The 6000-nt window shown below is 46.4% G+C and overlaps 1 pseudogene; it reads right to left on the bottom strand.

The window, feature by feature from the left end:
• LOC110335974 overlaps positions 1–6000 on the bottom strand; it is a 100856-nt pseudogene that overhangs the window by 88387 nt on the left and 6469 nt on the right.

Raw genomic sequence — 6000 nt, 5'->3', positions numbered from 1 at the left:
GAAGCAATGTCCAGGAGGTAGACAGAGGGGAGGAAGAGGAGGACGAGGGGGAGTAGGAAGAAGAGGACGAGGAGGAGGAAGAGGAGGGGGACGAGGAGGAGGACAAGGAGGAGGAGGAGGGAGAGGAGGAGGAGGAGGGGGAGGAGGAGGAGTTCAGGGACAGCTTAAACTACATAACTAGACCAAAATAAACAAACATCAGGCCAGGTGGGTGGCTCTTCAGGGAAAGAAACTGGCTGCAGATTCTGACAAGCCAGGTTCAGTCCCTAGATCGCACATGGTAGAAAGAGAACCAATTCCTGAAAGGTCCTCTGACCCCAACATGGGTACTTGGCACATACACACTCCCAACCAGACACACACACACACACACACACACACACACACGCAAACAAATAAGCAAATAGACAAATAAATAAATGTTATTTTACAAATCAAAAAAAAGAAAAAAGAAAAACCCACCTACCATTCCGGCTCACAGCTATGCTCATGACACTGGACTCACCATTCAATCTCCTCTGGCTCTCGGTCCCTCAGCAGCTCCTGCACCTCCTGTCGGCAGTGCTCCTGGTATTCCGGATGCCTCGCCAGGTTGTAGAGGATCCAGGAGAGTGCCCTGTCTGTGGTGTCATGGGCTGTGGGACAGACAGGAAGGTCTGGCTGTCTGGACTGCTTTAGCATCACAGAGTAAATAGTACTTAGGCATCCATGTCCCCAAGCAAAGCAGTGGCTGGGTAGAGTGGAAGATCTGGTGTCTCCCCACAATACCTAACTGGGATTCATTGGCTCTTACCCTCACTGTAGCCCTACTCAGGGACACTCACCTCCAAACATGAAGGTGTCAGACTCTGCTCGGATGTCCTCATCTGACAGCTCCATTCCATCTTCATCCTGAAGACAAAGCAAGACCCTCAACTCATTCCGTGTCTGAGAACTCCTGGTGCTGATCTGAGACAGGCTCTGATATCCATTGGGCACACAGGACATCTTCCCTATCCTCCCCAGAGCCTGTCCCTGCAGTTTCCTCATCAATTTCCTGTTGTTTGCTCCTTCATTCAGTGTTCAACAGCGTCACCTCTAAAATGTCTTTAGTTATTGTAAACTACATCTATTGCTTTCTCTTGATCAAGTCTAACTTCTAACATTTAATGTCAAGGTTCTTGGTAAGTTCTCAGTTCAGATCCCACATGAGCACACCTTGGCCAATAAGAGCACATCGATGAAGTCCAGAGTTTTAGACTTAGTCTTAGACTTCAAGAACTCATCAAGATTTTGGCTGGAGAGAGCGCGCCGTCTCTCCCTGATGAGCATCTGTGAAGCTGTGCACCAGGTTGCAGGCCTTGCGGAAGCGGAAGCGCCGCCCATCAGCAGTGCAGTAGTACAGGAAGTCCAGGTACAGGAAGAGCTGGTGGTGCAGTTTCACTATGAGAGAGCTGAGCTCCTGAACAGCAGCAATATATTCACTGGGAGACCTGCAAGGGAGGCCAGAGAGAAGGGATGTGACACACACGAAACCTCAGAGAAGTTCCGTCCAGAGTTCCAGGACCAGGATTTATCCAGAAAAGTGATCATGCCAAGCAAAACTCCCTCTCCTTCCTGCTTCCCGTGAGTAGCCTTGTGCTCCAGGATCGGAAGGAAGATAAGGTACTGTTCCTATCTCCCTTTCATTCAGCATCTGTTCCATCTTTTCTTTCCTGATTTCTTACAACTCTGTCCTGTTTTCTGTATCAAGTTCCTGTCCTCCTCTTCAGGTCCCTTGCATCCTGTGACTGCATGACAGGCCTCTACTGGGTCCACTCTCAGCTGTGACTATGACTCCCAGTTGGAAAACTGAGAATGGAGTTCGTGCCCTTCTTGCTAGGTATACAACATCCTTAAGATCTGTTGGACATGGTGACTTGTGACTGTGGTCCTAACACTCGGACAATGGAGGCAGAAGGGCCATGAATTCAAATCCACCCTGAAGTACCTACTTAGTTCCAAACTAGCCTAGACAACATAGTAAAATACCATTCAGGAATAAAGGAGAGAAGGGAGGGAGGGAGGGAGGGAGGGAGGGAGGGAGGGAGGAAGCAAGCAAGAACGATGCAAGGACGGGAAGAAAGATGGTAGTTTGAGGAGAAGTACGTCCTAGAGGCTCGTGTATTGAAACATTTGGTTCCCACTTGATGAAATTTTGGGGAGCATATAGAACTTTCAGGATGGGAGCCTTGTTGGAGGAGTGTACTTTGAGAGTTTACAGCCCCACTTGCAGTATGTGCCCTCTGCTCCCTGAGTGCAGTTGAAATGTGATCAGCTTCCTGCTTCAGCCACCATGCCTTCTTTGCCATTATGGACTTCCCCTTTAAAACTGAAATCCAAAACATACCTTTCCTACTCTAAGATCATAGTATTTTATCACAGCAACAGAAACTTAACTAATACAGAAAGGCAATGAGGGTGGGTCACTCTTTAACTCCATGTTAGAGAGAGGAAGAGCAAGGTACTGTTAACTCCCTGTGATTACTAACCTTGGTTATCAGCTTAGATTGAATAAATGATACCTTTTTTCAGTATGTGCATGTTTGTGTGTGTGTGTTTCTCCTATGTACATGTTCATGTAGTTGCCTGATACACATGTAATGGTATACATGTGTGAATATGCATGCAGAATGTTGCCCAGACCCCAGACATCTCTCAGAGAGCACAGCAGGAGTGGGGCTGCTCGTTAACCTACATCAGGCTTGGGCTACTCAAACTCCTTAGAGACAGAGGCTATATTATATCATGATACAGCGAGTTAAATTTGTTTCCCAGGCAGCGAGTTGGCGTCCAGAAGGCATGCGACTGGCAGGCTGCTGGCCTAGCCGACGCGCTGCTTGTGAGGTCTCCGCCCTGCTGCAGCACTTCCTCCCTTGTCTTTCCCTCTCTACCCCCTGGCTCTAGCTGTATAAGCTAGGGCCACTATCAATAAGTGCGCCGTCCCTGGAAACAGTCTCCCAGATCGTTCGGTACTCACCACTGCTGAAGACCATACTCCCCAGCTCCTTAGCATCCTGAGATGACTGGTGCCAGTACGCTATGGTAGATGGGGACCCACACCTTCCCAACCTCCTGCTCCTTTCATCCATGCTCAGGTTCCCAGGCAAAGACCGTGACTCACTCCTGACAGTTGCTGTCAAAGCTGAAGACACACTTCTGTAGGCTGTCCAAGGTCATCAGGCTGATGTGTTCCAACATATCCAGACAGGCAGGGCCCTTGGTGGTCAGATGCTGCCACTTGGCCTGGCCAGAGAAGGGAGCAGAACTAGGCCTTGGCTCCTGAGCCCTGGTCAACTCCAAACACCAGGGTAGACACACACACACACACACACACACACACACACACACACACACAAAAAAACACATGCAAACCCCACTGGGGCCTCTGCCCCAGACCTTCCAGAATAGGCCAGACTTAGGTGGAAGACACAAGTCTTTGAGTTCAAGTCTAATTTCTGTATGCTTTTTGGTCAGCTCATTTCCCTCTCCTAATTCCCACTTGGTAAACTTTCAGCATCAATTCATTTTGTTGTTCTAAAAGCAAAAATCCCAGCCATTCAACATTGCCAATGAAAATTCAGGAGCCAGACACTATTAGGTAGCTCAGACAGGCAGAGAAAGCACCAGCTGAAGTTCTACATCCCAGAAGAAAAAGGAAAAACCCTCCCACAGTGCCCACATTGTCTTGAACACCATTTTACTCCCTCCTTTCTGCCCCCTGATGTCCACTCCCCATCAGCTGGTTGCTTGTTCTGCCTATTGACCTATCCTCAACTATTTACCTCTTGACTACGTAAAGCTCTTGGGCTAAAGGTGTGTGCCAAGGTTGGGCAACCCTATAACTACTCTTTTACAATAAACTGAAATCTGGATAAAAGTGAGTGCTAGGGCTGAGACACCACTACAAGGTTTTTCCGGCTCACAATCTTGGGGATCAAATATCTTGCAACATGATTTGACCTCATCTGCTGCAGCATAAGCCATACTTCAATGGCTGCTCTACCACTCACATTCTCCTATGGCTTATGAACTTGGATGACCTCTAAGGCCCCCAGTTTCAACGTCCATAATGTAACTTTCATAGCCATTTCTACCTCATGGCAGTGTGAAAATTACCACAGACAACATAGATCATAGAACTGGCATAATATTTCTGTTTCATAGTAGATACTCAATAAATGTTAACTGGTATATGGTTACAGAAGTCACCCTATATGGTGCTGCAGACATGGCATATGTAAGAGTACTTGTTAGGACCCAGGCTTTATTCTCATTGCCTACATAGTGACTCACAACTGTCTTTAACTCCAGTTTCAGGAGATCCAATGTCTCTTTTGAATTCTACAAGCACAGGGTCATATATTCAGGCAAAACTCCAATACACATACAACAATAACAAGAATAAGAGAGGGAGAGAGAGAGAGAGAGAGAGAGAGAGAGAGAGAGAGAGAGAGAGAGAGAGAGGAAAGCCAGGTCATATGGCTAAATATAGTCACACACATGCAGGCAAAACTCCAATATACATACAACGAATATACATACAGGCAGTGGTGGCAAATGCCTTTAATCCTAACACTCAGAAGGCAGAGGCAGAAAATTCTCTATGAGTTCCAGGACAGCCAGGGCTGCACAGAGAAATCCTGTCTCAAAAAAAAAAACTATCGTGTGTGTGTGTGTGTGTGTGTGTGTGTGTGTGTGTGTGTAATTCTATGTTTTTGTATATAAATTTACATTTACATACATAATTTTAATGTTAAAAAGAAATTATCGCCCTGAGCTCAGCTGCTCCCGGCAGCCAGAACAGAGGGGTAGAGCAGTTCTCAGAGCAGCTGTGCCCAGCCCAGGGCTGCACAAGACACAAAGGAAAAAAAAAAAAGAAGGAAATTATCTCATACAAACAACACATATACACACAAACTTACATGCATGATGTTCACACTCTTATTAAAAGTTTTCATATAAGGCTTCAGGATGTCAAAGTGGAATGCAGGTGAGGCTATGGAAGAAGGAGCAGGCTGGAGGCTTGGTACAGAAGACGGATATTGGGGATGGATGGACAGGAGCTTACATGACACCAAACAGTCCCTCATCACTGTGACCAAGTCATCAGAAAACATAAATGGTTGAGTTCATCCACGGCAAAAGTTTTCCAAACGACCGTCAGGAAAATCCAGTTGGCAGGAACTTCAGGCTGAGTCCTGAAGGGAATCTAAGCTAGATGTGCTCAAGGGGCTGGAATGGTTACTTTACTTCCAGTCTGGCAGAGCATGGAACTAACTAAGAGTTGTATCCCTGGGAGAGTCTGTAGAAGGCTTTGTTCCCAGGAAGAATTAAGTAAGAAAAGATCCCCCTCGGAGAGGGGAGCACTTTCTGGCAAACATCCAAGATATGAAAAGGTTCAAAGATGGGGAAAACGACAACTGCCTCATCGGTGAGTGTGTCTATCCTTCATGAACATCAGACTGCAGCTTCTTTGACCTTCAGTCTTTACTGAAGAATGGCAAGTTTCCCTGCATATCAAAGCCTTCATCAATAGACTTAGACAGTGAGGCATCCATATTTGTGAACTGTGAAGCAATTGGGCTCTCAACCTCATCTGCAGGCAACCATTGTTGATCTACCCAACTCTTACTGCTTGAGCGTCATCCCAGTAAGTTCCTTTTAAAATATAAATACTTTGTATTTAGTCTGTTCCTGTAGAGAGCCTTGACTAATGCAAACTGTGCTGCCAAGAGTGGTTCTAAAGAAATAGAATTATGCCGGGCAGTGGTGGCATATGCCTTCAATCCCAGCACTCGGGAGGCAGAGGCAGGAAGATTTCTGAGTTCCAGGACAGCCTGGTCTACAGAATGAGTTCCAAGACAGCCAGGACTACACAGAGAAACCCTGTCTTGAAAAAACAAAAAAACAAACAAACAAACAAAGAATTATAAGGATAGTTCTATCTAGTGGGTTATTGAAATCTGACACTAATTCTGC

The sequence above is a fragment of the Mus pahari genome, chromosome 18 (assembly GCF_900095145.1).
Source record: "Mus pahari chromosome 18, PAHARI_EIJ_v1.1, whole genome shotgun sequence".
Lineage (NCBI taxonomy): Eukaryota > Metazoa > Chordata > Mammalia > Rodentia > Muridae > Mus > Mus pahari.
The sequence above is the reverse complement of the archived record's forward strand: the minus strand, read 5'-3'. Positions and strand labels throughout refer to the sequence as shown.